The 16,455-nt window shown below is 39.5% G+C and overlaps 1 protein-coding gene across 1 annotated transcript in view; it reads right to left on the minus strand.

The window, feature by feature from the left end:
- LOC139606626 (basement membrane-specific heparan sulfate proteoglycan core protein-like) overlaps positions 1 to 16,455 on the minus strand; it is a 372,062-nt gene that overhangs the window by 94,921 nt on the left and 260,686 nt on the right. The window lies entirely within an intron of this gene.

The following is a 16,455-nucleotide window of genomic DNA, read 5'->3' on the forward strand; positions in this document are numbered from 1 at the left end:
TATTTATCTCTCAGTCTGAAACATCATCAGAAGACAACAGGTTCAGTTAGAGCCAGAAAGTTGAGTTTGTGGAAATTTGACATGAAGTTCCCACACTGTTCTTCACCTTGAACACTCCCTCTGGCCTCTGTGTGGTATATGTATAACCCACTAGGTGTGAAACACGTCATCTGGCTGACAGCACACATTAAACCAAAGACTATTTCCTCATTTTCTGTGCTGCAGCTCCAAATAAAACTGTTGGTCTTGTTTCCTGTGAAGAGATGGTACAGATGAGCCTGTAGCTGAATGAACAGTCTGGGTGACTCTAGAATGATTTTGTTTTAATGTCATGTTTCATGGGCTGCTGACACAGGAGAGTGTGTCAGCCTGTCAACAGGCACATGCATTATTATTGTTTTTGACAGTGATGTTGGAGAAGGGGCGGCACGGTGGTGCAGTGGTTGGTGCTGTTGCCTCACAGCAAGAAGGTTCTGGGTTTGAACTCCAGGCCTGGGGCCTTTCTGTGTCTGTGTGGGTTCCCTCTGATACTCCCACAGTCCAAAGACGTGCACATTAGGTTCATTGGTGACTCTAAATTGCTCATAGCTGTGAATGTGAGCGTGAATGGTTGTTTGTGTCTATATGTCAGTCCTGTGACAGGCTGGCGTCCTGTCCAGGGTGCACCCCTGCTGTCAGAGAAGGACTGTCTTGCATTCATCAGTTAAAAATTGAAAGTTCAAAAGTCTCTCTTTATGTCATAATACATCTGGATATGTGTTTTCCATCACCTGCGCTCAGCTTTTAAAATCTTTTTTAAAATTTCTTAGCAGACTAACATTTCTCCATGTTCTTTTTTCTTACCTTTGCCTTCATCGGCCAAACAGCATCAATAACGATCGTTTCAGAGCTGACATTTTCTACAAGATCACTGATGACTGAGACTCAAACAATGAAAACCTTCCTCACTGAATCATTTTCACCTTCCAGTGTTTAATGGGGCCTGTGGGCTGAAAACTGGTGAAATGGATGAAAGATATTTGCAGTTTCACATGTAGCCTGCTGCTACAGTCGCTTCAGAAATAAGATGCATGAAGGGAAATAATCAAACATTGAAAATAACCACCCATGTGTCTGAACTCCACTGTGTTATAAATATTTATTAGCAACTAGAGTCTAAGAAGAAGTGAGCCCAACCACTGCTCATCAGCACAAGAATAACATTCAGCTTCCCTTTAACACCTCCACCTCCTTTACATGCCACCTCAACTGAGTCATCAGGTCACACTGACCTTTTCACTGTAGTTACAGAATTAAACTTGAAGTCATTTACAGTCTGTGATTTTCAACCTAAACAACATTATTCCTTTGTAGGCAGAGCTGTGTGCTGTCAACTGATGACATAAAACAAGTCGTTTGGCTTGAGGTAGAGTCTGGAGTAAGGTCCACTACATTATTTCATACACATGGAGACATTTCTGGCTGCTGACATTAAAATCACAGCTTTTCTTCTTTTGTGCTGTTTCCTGTTCTTCTTGAAGAAAAAGTAACATGGCTGTATTCAGGTGCAGGTCTGATCTTACAAACATCTTCAAATGTCTTTGAGCTGCACTCACAGTTCAAACTGCAGCATGAAGACAGAAGAAAAGCTAATTATAAATAAATTATATAAGACCAGCAGTGACTCAATAAGGAGCTGAGGTCATTGCTGCTGATTGTGACTGTAGACTGTGTATTGTGACACATGGTGGCAGTGCTGTGTGTAACAAAACAACATACTGGAAGTAGACAGGACAACGAGGAAGCAGCAAGAGCAGCACAAGAGACACAGATTGATGGATGACAGAATATCACTCACTCAAATACAGTGTGCTGCAACCACAATAAAGATGAAGAAGAAGAGCTCACTGTTGGTCTACATCTTACTGTGAATAAATGATAAAAAAATAACTAATAAAAATAAATCCTGCTATTGTTAGCAGGAGGTATCGTGACCTGCACCATTACTTAGTCATTTCTGAGCTCCATCTCTGGCCTTTCTCACCTGAATTCAGATGTGGACTATTAAAGGTGCACTAGTCAACATTTGTAACAGAAAATGTGGAACCAGCTCCCAGTGTGGGTTCAGGAGGCAGACCCCCTCTCTACCTTTAAGATCAGGCTTAAAACTGTCCTCTTTGATAAAGCTTACAGTTAGGGCTGTCTCAGGTATGTCCTGAACCATCCCTTAGTTACACTGCTACAGAGCTAGACTGCTGGGGGATTCCCATGATGCATTGGACTCTCTCGCTTTCTCTTTCCCTCTCTCTCTCTCTCTCTCTCTCTCTCTCGACAACTTAATGCCATTGACTTTGTATTTTTTTCTCTCCCATAGTTTGTGCTTCTCCTCTCTCTCCCTCTCTCTGTCCTCATTCTGCAGGTCTCTCTGCCTCTGGAGCAGCAGGATCCAGATCTACCACTACTCATCATTACTATTTACCACTGTTTTCTATCATTATTATTGATAACACCATTACCTATACATCTCTCTTCCCCCCACCCCCTCTTTCTCCTCCTAAACCCAGCCGGTCGAGGCAGACGGCCGCCCACCCTGAGCCCGGTTCTGTTGGAGGTTTCTTCATGTTAAAAGGGAGTTTTTCCTCCCCCCTGTCGCCAAGTGCTGCTCTTTGTGGGAACTGTTGGGTTTTTCTCTATAACAAAGAAAGGTCTCGGCCTTACCCTGCAAAGTGCCTTGAGATAATGTATATCATGATTTGGTGATATACAAATAAAATTGAATTGAATTGAATTGAATTGATAATCCAACCATGAATGTTCACTTCACTTTATTATATTTATTTACAAACCCACTGCTTTTAGCAGGAAAACAACATACAAAAAAAAAACTTATTAAAAACAGACAGACATAAAAAAGATACAGTGTAAAGTAAAATACATTACGTTAATATAAAATATAATATAAATAGAATTTGTCATGATATAACAATCACATTAAGATGCTCAGTTTGTGAAAATAAACTTGTTTGTGAAAATATTCATATTTTTGCAGGATAACAAGTGAATCTATTAATATTGTTCATCTCCAGAGAAATGCCCAGTAACATTTATCATGTGTTTTTTTATGTAGATGGCTGCTCAGCTGCACAAAATGTGCGTTTATGTTGTCATCCATGTAGCTCTTGTTTTGTTGATGATGTTCATCTTTTTATGGACCTGGAACAAAATCACAATAAATGGCTTGAAAACTGAGACATCCTATCTGACATTATATAAAATATCATTTTATATCATTGAAAGCAAACGTGATATATTCAGAAAAATATTACAATTTCTATGTGGAATCAGGAAAATAATTTCAAACAATACAATGAATAAAAAATGAAAACTGGACATTACAGGAATGATTTAGATGTGAGAGACATGTTGAAGAGAAAATATAAACTCAAGATAGCTGCATTAAAGCTTCCCCTTAAGAATGTCCTCGATTACACATAGTGTCTCATAGTGTTTTTACATCAAGAAAATAAAAGGTCATAATAGAAAAAAAATGAAGGTCACGATTGGAAAAAAAATGTTTGTTTGTTTGTTTTTTTAGTTTAAAGTAAATTTCAAGAGAAAAAGATAAAACAAGGTAAATCATGATGTAATAAAGACAGCTGCACCAATGCTGCTGTTAGTGTCTGATAGCTTTTTTAAGTCAGTTAAACAAAATGCCAAAATTGAAAAGAATGAAAGTTTGATTAAAGAGTTTTTTTGAATGAACATTTGAAGAAAAAAAGATAAAACAAGATAAATAACTGATGTTAATGTTTGTACCTGTGGCTGAATCTGGATTCACATTAATATAGTCAGAGCTCTCCTCTGCACCATCACACTGACCTGTTAAAATGATCACATGACAGGATTTCATTGTTGTATACACTTCAACAGGAGATGTGACATTAGTGACATTACTGTCTGGTTGACCTGAAAAATGATGTTTTCACTAAGTTAAATATTAATCACTCCTATATAATTATATACTGCAGCTTCCATCAGCTCAACATTAGTAAAAGTAAAAGTACTGAACCTTCTCCAGTGTTTTCAGATCCTCTGATTGATTCATAGACGCAGACGTCACCTACAGGTCAGTGAAAATCAAAACAAAGTCACATCAGTCACCTCATGTCTGTGACAGTCATTTGAACTGAAGAACTTCCTGAAGTCACATGTTAAATTACTGAGGTTTGGTTTAACTCCAGCAGCAGAAGGAATGAGGACAGTCTTGGAGAACTGGATGCAAATGGATCTAAATGTTTCCTGGTCTCTATCGAATAGAAACTTTGAAGTAGTTTGAAGTAGTTGTGAAAGCGTTTAAAGCTACAATGAAAAACTGACACCACAATTCTGTGAGACTGGGTGGGTGGAGCGACTCACCTATCAAAGAGCAGGAGAGGGGGTGGGCTAGGGGGAGGTTACTTAAGGACTGGGTGTGTCCTGTCAGGCCCCTTTGTTTGCATTAATCATGTAAAATGCCTTCAGTACCTTTTTGGTATTATTTTGTTGTGGTACGCATGACAGTGTATTGAATTTTGTTTGTTTGTACAGAAAACCATCCACCATCAGTTCATCCATCAACCTCCCTAACTCAATAAATGGTTAAATAGCTCTTGGATCCAGGTGTTTTAATGTGCACCCCAGCCAGAGTTTCTATGGTGCAATTAAGTTAAGAGGATATAGTCTCTATAGAGTCTATTACACTGACCGTGGAGAAGAGAGGAATATACTTGCTGCTGATTTTCATCATGGTTGACTTTTTGGTCTGTAGCAGAGCCCTGATTCCCTCTGTGAGTCTGAGTGAGCCTGAAACATGTCATGTAATTGTGTATTAGCAGGAAAGTTTTATTGTGAAATATGAGAGAAGAGAGTGTGTTGTACAAACCTGTGAACACATGGACCTGTAAAAAGCACAGTAGGATTTGTATTGAAAAGTGAACCACTGCTCCATGACATGACGTCAGAACTGATCACAGATTTTTAATAATCAGTGACTCACCTGTTGACTTTCTGCAGCCACACAGCATCAGGACAATAATCAATACTATTCCACAAACCAGCCCAACGATCAGAAACACAGGAAATGAAGAACTTTCTGGTCCTGACACAGCTATAATAAATACTGAATATTATTGAAGTTAGTAAAAGTATTTAGAAACATATTTATATTGGACTTTCCTTTGCAGAATTTACAAAATCCATTCAGATAAATAAGACGCAGATGACTTTGTCACTTTACTAAGTCTTAGTAAAGATAAAACACTGAAGCAATACACAACCCAATTCACATTCACAATACATACACATAAATATGCTATATGTTGACAGTGTGACTTTGTTCACAAAACCAAAAAGCATCAAATATTTGAATCCCACTCACCTTTAACTGACATCCAACTCTGTGGTGACACTTCTCCTGAGGACTGACACTTGTAGAAACCTTCATCTGACTTTGACACTGCAGAGATTTTCAGCTCCGTCCTGGTATCACTTTGGATCAGTTTGTCATTATGGTAGAAAAACACACTGGAAAGTTTTTTTTCTGTCCTGAATCTGCAGCCAAGAGTAACAGACTCTCCCTCAGTCACAGGACGGACGGGGCTCACCAGGATAACACCATCATGATAATCATCTGTAAAACAGTCAGAATGTGAAGCTGCAGTCAGAGATCAGCTGCTGCAGACCTTTACAACCAGCTGACATGTAATGATGAGAATAGATTACACATCTGTTTTTATTCTGATGCAGTTCTGATTTATTTTACAGGATCATCATAAGACCTGACATTTGATCTCGTTCTCTTACAACCTGCTGGATGTGTCTCACAGATCACTGTTGCCAAATAAACAACAGCTTTTCACATTGATCTATAAATTACACAGTACTTGTTTTCTTCATCTCCCCTGTGAACATACAACAACGACACTAAACCAAACCCTCGTCATGATTCGGGGCAACATGTGACTGTTTTCTCTTTGGAAACAGAATAAGAGAAAAGCTGAGACTGTGATGATGATGATGTGATGTTTAGTTGCTGCCACAGGTGAGAAGTCAATATAAAGTTCATTGACCATCAATAAACTGGATTTTTTGTAATCATCACTAAAATAACTGCATCTATAAAAACAGTCAAACTGTATTAAATCCCAACTTTTACAAGAGAAGGAGAAGAAAGTTTTTTTGTGCCATTTCTTCATTTCTGATGCTTCATTACTGCCTCATTTGACCAGAACCCAACTTCATTTTATTACTTTGCAGAGGACTTGTGATGTTATTTGATGGCATTTTTTCATGTGATAATTGAGAGAATAACAATTTACAGATACAAATCTTGAGCGTTTATTGTGATTTGTTACAGAAACATTATTTGACAAAGTACTTTGGAAGGAAAAGATATTTACTGGGACCAAAGTTTGGATGCAATTTGAGGATGAAGTCAGTGAAGTGAAACCTGCCACCAAGATTATTATGCTGCTAAATTGTGAAGAAGACTGACTGAACACTGACATTTCATTTTCTTTTAATATGAAACTATTGATGTTAAATCTACAGAACATAGAGGAAGTTATTTTGTCTGTTTGGTCACAGACAGTCACTGAACAGACCATGTAGCAGAGTCATGGATCAAACTCTCAGAAAGTCTCTGTATATGTCAACAACTCAGTTCTAAGATATGATGAATTAAATCACATGAGACGTTGAAAATACTTCAAATACCAGAAAAAATGAAACACAAAGAAAATGTAATAAAACGTACCATGTAGAGTGATGTTGACTGTGTTGCTGAACTCTCCTGATCCAGACTCACACCAGTACACTGCATCACTACGCTGTGATGAGAACATGTCACATCTGGATCCAGTCATTCTCCTCCAGTCAGAACAGGACAGGGAGCCGCCCTCAGGAAACCTCCTCACTCTCCACTCAGGAGAGTTTCCCTCACAGCTCAGTGAGATATCCTCAGAGATGAAGTGCTGCACTCTGTCAGGACTCACTGTGAGAGACACTGATGGATGAACATCTGGAAAACAACACATAGAAAAGAGTCAAACCAGACAGAGATATTAAAATGAAAGAGATCTCAGTGTAAATGTTCCTGTGTTGATCTTTGGTTTGTTGAGGATTAAGGACAAAAGGAAACAAGGAGAGAAAGATATTCAACCAACTTCAGTATTTAAAATCATCTAATATCAACATTTGCTTTTTCAGTAGATTGAAAAACATAAAGTTGGTCTTGGTGGAAAAAACAAAATCAATACATTTCTTCCACTGGGGACCATGAACGTAAAAATCAGTTTGTTTACCAACATTTGTTTTTAGGAAATGTTGCTCACAGACAAAAAAAAATACAAAGAAGACGTAAAAAACCAAAGAAACAACAAACTCACCTCCAGACCAGACAAACTTTGGTTCACTGATCTCAGTGTAAAACACTGGGTCTCCTCTTCCAGCCTCACACACATATCCTGCTGTGTGTGTCTGACCATGGACGATGTAGGAATCCTGTTCAGTCCCACTGCTGCTACCAGGGAGCAGTTCATAGCTGTAGGAGGTGTGTGATACATCAGGAACAGCCTTATACCAGGAGAACCTCCATCCTGCAGATGGATGTTCAACCTCACACTTCAGAGTCACTGAGGCTCCAGGACTCAGCCATGATGGAGACACAGTGAGGACAGGCCGGGGTTTATCTGTTGGAAAGTCATTTTCTCAGGATCAAAACATGTTATGACGTCTGGTCTCTGGACATGGAATCATTTTTCTCTCAGAACATTATCAACAAATACATAATATGAACAAACTTTAAGATACAATCTGATTATATACTAACAAAAACATTTTAACTTGTTTATATCTTCAGTTTAAATGATAATGATCTGACTTACTGTCATACACTGTCAGGTTGACTGCAGCACTCCACTTTGTTGTATTATGTCGAGCACTTTTCATCCTGCCCCTACACCTGTACTCTCCACTGTGGGACGATGAAGCAGAACTAATCCTGTATTCATGTTGATTTGAAGGTTTCAATGAGCTGGTAGTTTTCCATTCATACGTCCACTCAGTGTCTCCTCCCTGGATCTCACAGCTGACACTGATCCTCTCTCCTCTGTAGATCTCAGTCCAGTCGGGCTGCAGAGTCACAACAGCCCTGTTTGGGCCTGTTCATGGTCAAGAATTTATAATAAGTTCAATTAACATCAGATATAATGTTTTTCCATCCATCTTAATGATGCATCATGAATATACAATAGATTTATTCTACATTGTGTGTTTATTTCCAAACTCACCAATGGCGTCAATCCTAACTTCCTGACTCTTCTCTGTGTAGTAAACTGGGTCTCCTCTTCCTCCTCTGCAGCTGTAGACTCCTCCCTCTGAGACACTGATTTGTCCAGTTGTGTGGAAATCAGCATCATGTGTGTTCAGAGGTTCAGAGAGTTTATTGTCTCTGTACCAGTCGTATTTCCAACCAGATGATGGGTCCACAGAGCAGGTCAGTGTCACTCTGCCCCCTGCTGGTATGACTGTGGTGTCTGCTGTCAGTGAGGCCCGGGGTTTATCTGCTGTTCAGTTTACAGTGAAAAACAAAACAAGTCAGTGGTTAAATGGGATTTGTTCCAGAAAAATATTTTCACTTTATTACCTTGTTTCATAAACTCTGATCAGACTGATTTTCTGTGAAACTAATTTAACCCAACTCACATCCAGCCCTTTGTCCACATTAAAGTCTTTGAACATTCACACATTTATTCTGCAAATTTTGCATCAAAATAAATCACAAAATGAGCTGGTGACACAGACATGTCACCTTCATTTTCATGGTGTGTATTTTCTATGGTTCATATAGAAACAGTTGTGGAGATGGAGATTGAAAAAAAATGTGCCCAACAGAAAAAGGAATGGAAACTGTGGCTTTTAAGATATAAGATATGTATAAGATAAACTCAAACACAGAGGTTTGTAGTAAGATTTCTACTGATAAAAATACAAAAATTATTCAACAACTACAACACAAACAGGTGAAAAACTAAAACATGAAAAAACATCAAGCAAAGTGTTTCTAAAAAAATTTCAAACCAACAAAAGGATCAGATCAGAAAACAACTATTTCATGAACAACAAAACTTTATCAAGTTTATCAAAATGGATTCATGGAAGATACATTTTTTTTTTACATTTTATTATCATTATACAAATCAAACACACACACACACACACACACACACACACAACACACACAGACACACACACACACCAGCTGGAGGAAACTCAGCTCAAACATGGGGCTGTGTTGTGTTCAAGAAACGAGACAATTTCATGTTAACACAACCTGTAGAGAGACTGACATGTTGTGTTTTTCCATCCTCAGGATGAAGAGCTGCTGCTCTATTTTCATTTATCCATTAAAATTCTCCTGTTTCCCTAAACTCACTAAACTCACCAGTTTTCAGAATGAGGACTTCATTACTTTTCTCTGTGAGGATCTCTGGGTCTCCTCTCCTTCCTCTGCAGAGGTACAGACCTCCCTCTGAGACAACCAGATCTCTGCCTGGTTCAACAGCTCTTACTGGATCAGCTAGTGAATAGTGTGGGACACGTCTGAACCAGTCGTATCTCCAGTCATCAGAGTCGTCCACAGAGCAGGTCAGTGTCACTCTGCCCCCTGCTGGTATGGTTGTTGTTGAGGATGGTGTCACAGTGGCCTTGGGTTTATCAGCTGTTCAGATTGGACCAAAAGAAACAAATAAATGACTGGAATAAAAAATCTATTACCATCACATGAAAGTGACAAACAGCACATGACTCTCATTGGTTGATGACTGATTTAGGAAACACAGCAGTTACCATATCTAACTAACTTATTGGAAACTGTTGACAAAAACACACAGTAAGAAAACAACTAAACACATTAAATCCAGTGAAAAACAAAGGTGTTTATCACTTTTTCTACTGATAATTATTGAATGTTTTCATTCAAATGAAAACATTGTGAATCACATGTTAAAGCCGTCGCTGTCACCAGATCACAACCAGGCTGAACAACTATTTTGAAAAGAGCGTTTCTATTGTGAACGTTTCACTTTCTAACTTGACTCACTCCTGCAGGTGATACCAAGAAGACACTGTGGCAGTCAGCACACATGCTAATAACCTAAGTTCAGTGAGATGATCTGTGCTGCTCACAGGACTGTTGGGACTGACTGTACCTGTGGTGGAGACTCATCAGTGCCCTCTGGTGGCTCACTGCCCTGCCCCATTAAAATCACCAGATGAACGCATGAAAACTAAACCCAGCTGTACGAAGCATGGGCTTTTTTTAAAATAACAAAACAGTGCAGGCATGCACTTAACATAAAGAAGCAAGACTATGAGTTGAAATAAATAATAACACAAGTTGTCATTATTTGATTAAAATGGTCCTTGTGGTTGTTTCCCCTGCTGTACTAGGCAGACAGGCGGGCAGAGGGACCCAGGGGGAAGCTGCATGTCATCGCTTCTCTGTTAAGCAACGTTAACTTTCCATCAACAGTTGGCAGAGTTGTGAAGCAGAAGAAAGATTCATTCATACTTCATTTGTACTGTGTTGTCAAATTTCACTTGGACCTTGAACTAAACTACCAGCAACTAAACTAATTAAGCAACGCACCACATCATTATGTTACCTTCTATTCAATGTATTGGTCGACTGTCTTCAGTCACATTTGGAAGATAAATGCTCCACAACTAATCGTAAATTCATTCATGAAGCCTATTGAGGTGTGAGGAAAAGTATTTGCTGCACACATTCCCACCTACAACCATGGGGGCTAAGCCCCCCCTGTCTTTCAGTCCTAGTGACGTCCCTGGTATGAAGGGAACAGACTCTGGCCTGAGGGTCAGCACAACATTTGGTCTCCATACATGAACACCACAACATGCATACAGCACTACACAGAAAACATAAACACCAACATCAACTGCTCGGAAAAATATGCAATTTCACACTGTTAGACACTGATCTAGTCTAGTTTAATGATATCATTATATTATTAAAATAAAATATTTCATACATGATAATATATCAACACTAAGAGGATGTGATTAAACATGATATCGTTGATAATAAGTAGGAGACAGATATTAAAGACAATATTTTATAAGTGAGAAACAACAGGAAAGAAAAACAACTGGTTACCTTCAGTCTTTCCATAGAAGAGTGTGTTCAGCACTAAAATAAAGATTGAAACCTCATCAGACATGATCCATCTGACAAACAGTCAAAATCATGATAAACATTTAACAACCAGCTGGAGTTTCAACAGAGGCAGCTCCTGATTATCAACACATTTCTGACATGATATTCTGTAAATCGCTAACGAGGAAGGAAACACACAAAACTCTTTAAACTCAAATATATAAAATGGCATATAACTGGTTGATTTGTGTATTTAGTCCACCACTCTGATCCAAGATCTGCCTCCAAAACTACCACGATGATAAAATCATGATTCTGCCTCTGAAAGTCACAGAATTGGAAAATGACTGATGTACTCACAGAATAATGACAGTACACAGAGCAAAGTGTTCCCCATCTTCACATCCAGCTCTGACCCTGTCGCTCTGCTGCTGGGAAATGATTCCACTTCGTATTAATAACAACAGCACAAAGACAAAGAGAGAAGATCGATGCAAAAGACGAAGAAGAAGTTACGTTCCATACAAATATAAGATGAGAACTTTTCTCAACTCCTCCTTCTGAGTTCGGCCTCTTTGTTCTTCTTTCCGTTTCACACAAAACTCAAATATGTCTTTGACCACAGGGCACTTTGACATGTTTACACTTCCTGCCAATACTTAAATATAGTATATCAGTCTGTCTTTGTGCAAAGGTTTGTGTCTGGTCCATGAGGTGTATGTTGTGTGTATCTAGAGTATGTATATGTGTGACTGTAGTGTGTAGGAATGTGCAGTACGTCCTGTATGTGTGTGCTTCATACTCTCCACAGTGTAACTGATATAAAACGTGATCAAAACGTTTCTTATTTGCTGGAACTGTGTGATCTACCTGCTCATTTTATGATGAAGCCTTGAATTACAACTGTGCAGCAATAACAGCTGCAGAGATAATATTCACCCATCAGCCACAACATGAAAAACACAGTTTGTTGTTGCACATCTTCAGAACCTGACAGCACAATGAGGAAAAACTGTCAAATAAACCAAACGCTAAAATAAACCACTGCATCTGTTTCGCTCCTGTTGGTATAAAATGACTTGACAACTAGAGCCTAACAAGAATGAAGTCTTATCAGCTGGGGTGACAGACAAGTTCTTCCTCACACATGAAGATGTGTTGGCATAATAGGAAGAATTAGAGTCAGCAGCACATTCACACCACACATATTGTGTTGGTAAGTAGAAGAGAAGAAGTGTCATATACTATACAGGACGTGCACAGTGGTAGTAATTAAGTCAAGTGTAATGCACATCAACAGATAACAGCAATTTCTCTAAGACAGTGATTGGTGATGAGGTTAAGATGTGCACGTTCAGTATTTATCTCTCAGTCTGAAACATCATCAGAAGACAACAGGTTCAGTTAGAGCCAGAAAGTTGAGTTTGTTCCCACACTGTTCTTCACCTTGAACACTCCCTCTTGCCTCTGTGTGGTATATGTATAACCCACTATGTGTGAAACACGTCATCTGGCTGACAGCTAGATGGTCATTGTTTCCTGTGAAGAGATGGTGCAGATGAGCCTGTAGCTGAATGAACAGTCTGGGTGACTCTAGAATGATTTTGTTTTAATGTCATGTTTCATGGGCTGCTGACACAGGAGAGTGTGTCAGCCTGTCAACAGACACATGCATTATTATTGTTTTTGACAGTGATGTTGGAGAAGGGGCGGCACGGTGGTGCAGTGGTTAGTGCTGTTGCCTCACAGCAAGAAGGTTCTGGGTTTGAACTCCAGGCCTGGGGCCTTTCTGTGTCTGTGTGGGTTCCCTCCGATACTCCCACAGTCCAAAGACGTGCACATTAGGTTGATTGGTGACTCTAAATTGCTCGTAGCTGTGAATGGTTGTTTGTGTCTATATGTCAGTCCTGTGATAGACTGGCGTCCTGTCCAGGGTGCACCCCTGCTGTCAGAGAAGGACTGTCTTGCATTCATCAGTTAAAAATTGAAAGTTCAAAAGTCTCTCTTTATGTCATAATACATCTGGATATTTGTTTTCCATCACCTGCGCTCAGCTTTTTGAAACTATTTTTAAATTTCTTCGCAGACTAACATTTCTCCATGTTCTTTTTTCTTACCTTTGCCTTCGTCGAGGAAACAGCATCAATAACATTCATCATTTCAGAGCTGACATTTTCTACAAGATCACTGATGACTGAGACTCAAACAATGAAAACCTTCCTCACTGAGTCATTGTCACCTTCCAGTGTTTAATGGGGCCTGTGGGCTGAAAACTGGTGAAATGGATGAAAGATATTTGCAGTTTCATGTTACACCGCGGTGAGGTCATGTTGGGTTTTTTTGTCCTGTCTCCATGTCTTGTCTTGTCATTTCCTGTTTTATTTTGAAAGAGTAACTCTCCTCTCATTTCAGGTCACTTGCCCTCCCTCGTGTGTCTTGGTTTGATTGTTTGATTGTTTCCACCTGTCCCCTGTTACCATGTGTTTAAGAGTCTGCGTCTCCCCTTGTCTGTTGCCAGTGTGTCGTTTATGTCGACGTCTGTATACGACCTATCTCGCCTTCCACAGCCTCGAATCTAATCGGTACCTTGTTCCTTTTGGTTTTATTTCTAGTTCCTTGTTGAGTGATTTTTTTTGTTATTGATCTCATAGTTTTGTCCCTCCAGTTTTCAGGAGTGTTTTTTGTTTGCTCGAGCTTGATTTAGAAATAAAGATTTTTTTTGTGAAACTTTCCTGCACCTGCGTCCAGAGTCCTTGCCTGGTTGTGACATTTCACATGTAGCCTGCTGCTACAGTCGCCTCAGAAGCCTCAGGAGTCTAAGAAGAAGTGAGCCCAACCACTGCTCATCAGCACAAGAATAATAAATATTCAGCTTCCCTTTAACACCTCCACCTCCTTTACATGCCACCTCAACTGAGTCATCAGGTCACACTGACCTTTTCACTGTAGTTACAGAATTAAACTTCAAGTCATTTACAGTCTGTGATTTTCAACCTAAACAACATTATTCCTTTGTAGGCAGAGCTGTGTGCTGTCAACTGATGACATAAAACAAGTGGTTTGGCTTGAGGTAGAGTCTGGAGTAAGGTCCACTACATTATTTCATACACATGGAGACATTTCTGGCTGCTGACATTAAAATCACAGCTTTTCTTCTTTTGTGCTGTTTCCTGCTCTTCTTGAAGAAAAAGTAACATGGCTGTATTCAGGTGCAGGTCTGATCTTACAAACGTCTTCAAATGTCTTTGAGCTGCACTCACAGTTCAAACTGCAGCATGAAGACAGAAGAAAAGCTACAGAGACCAGCAGTGACTCAATAAGGAGCTGAGGTCATTGCTGCTGATTGTGACTGTAGACTGTGTATTGTGACACATGGTGGCAGTGCTGTGTGTAACAAAACAACATACTGGAAGTAGACAGGACAACGAGGAAGCAGCAAGAGCAGCACAAGAGACACAGACTGATGGATGACAGAATATCACTCACTCAAATACAGTGTGCTGCAACCGCAATAAAGATGATGAAGAAGAACTCACTGTTGGTCTACATCTTACTGTGAATAAATAATAAAGAAATAACTAATAAAAATAAATCCTGCTATTGTTAGCTTGTTAGCAGGAGATATCATGACCTGCACCATTACTTAGTCATTTCTGAGCTCCATCTCTGGCCTTTCTCACCTGAATTCAGATGTGGACTATTAAAGGTGCACTAGTCAACATTTGTAACAGAAACTGTGGAACCAGCTCCCAGTGTGGGTTCAGGAGGCAGACCCCCTCTCTACCTTTAAGATCAGGCTTAAAACTGTCCTCTTTGATAAAGCTTATAGTTAGGGCTGTCTCAGGTATGTCCTGAACCATCCCTTAGTTACGCTGCTAGAGAGCTAGACTGCTGGGGGATTCCCATGATGCATTGGAAATCCTGTTCAGTCCCACTGCTGCTACCAGGGAGCAGCTCATATCTGTAGGAGGTGTGTGATACATCAGGAACAGCCTTATACCAGGAGAACCTCCATCCTGCAGATGGATGTTCAACCTCACACTTCAGAGTCACTGAGGCTCCAGGACTCAGCCATGATGGAGACACAGTGAGGACAGGCCGGGGTTTATCTGTTGGAAAGTCATTTTCTCAGGATCAAAACATGTTATGACGTCTGGTCTCTGGACATGGAATCATTTTTCTCTCAGAACATTATCAACAAATACATAATATGAACAAACATTAAGATATAATCTGATTATAAACTAACAAAAACATTTGAACTTGTTAATATTTTCATTTTAAATGATAATGATCTGACTTACTGTCATACACTGTCAGGTTGACTGCAGCACTCCACTCTGTTGTATTATGTCGAGCTCTTTTCATCCTGCCCCTACACCTGTACTCTCCACTGTGGGACGATGAAGCAGAACTAATCCTGTATTCATGTTGATTTGAAGGTTTCAATGAGCTGGTAGTTTCCCATTCATACGTCCACTCAGTGTCTCCTCCCTGGATCTCACAGCTGACACTGATCCTCTCTCCTCTGTAGATCTCAGTCCAGTCGGGCTGCAGAGTCACAACAGCCCTGTTTGGGACTGTTCATGGTCAAGAATTTATAATAAGTTCAATTAGCATCAGATATACTGTTTTTCCATCCATCTTAGTGATGCATAATGAATATACAATAGATTTATTCTACATTGTGTGTTTATTTCCAAACTCACCAATGGTGTCAATCCTAACTTCCTGACTCTTCTCTGTGTAGTAAACTGGGTCTCCTCTTCCTCCTCTGCAGCTGTAGACTCCTCCCTGTGAGACACTGATTTGTCCAGTTGTGTGGAAATCAGCATCATGTGTGTTCAGAGGTTCAGAGAGTTTATTGTCTCTGTACCAGTCGTATTTCCAACCAGATGATGGGTCCACAGAGCAGGTCAGTGTCACTCTGCCCCCTGCTGGTATTGTTCGTTTGTCAGCACTCAACTGAGCCTTTGGTTTAGCTGCCACTGAGTTTAAAGATAGAAATAAGTAACAAATAATAAAGAATAAAGTGAGTACTAAATGAATTTGAACTGCAAATAAACTGCAAACAATTATATCATGGCAAATTTCTCATATTATCTAGAAGACAATTCAAAAAGACTTTATAAACACAGTGCTAAATTTGTGTGTACATTTTTGTGTATTTAGTTTCTTATATTTAATATTTAATTCATTATCCTCACATCCTTAAATAATACAGTTTACAGTTGTATGCACTGACAAACAAGATAAAAGAA

Source organism: Trachinotus anak, unplaced genomic scaffold, assembly GCF_046630095.1.
Source record: "Trachinotus anak isolate AG129_WGS33_773 ecotype Australia unplaced genomic scaffold, CSIRO_AGI_Tana_v1 ptg000023l, whole genome shotgun sequence".
NCBI classification, from domain to species: domain Eukaryota; kingdom Metazoa; phylum Chordata; class Actinopteri; order Carangiformes; family Carangidae; genus Trachinotus; species Trachinotus anak.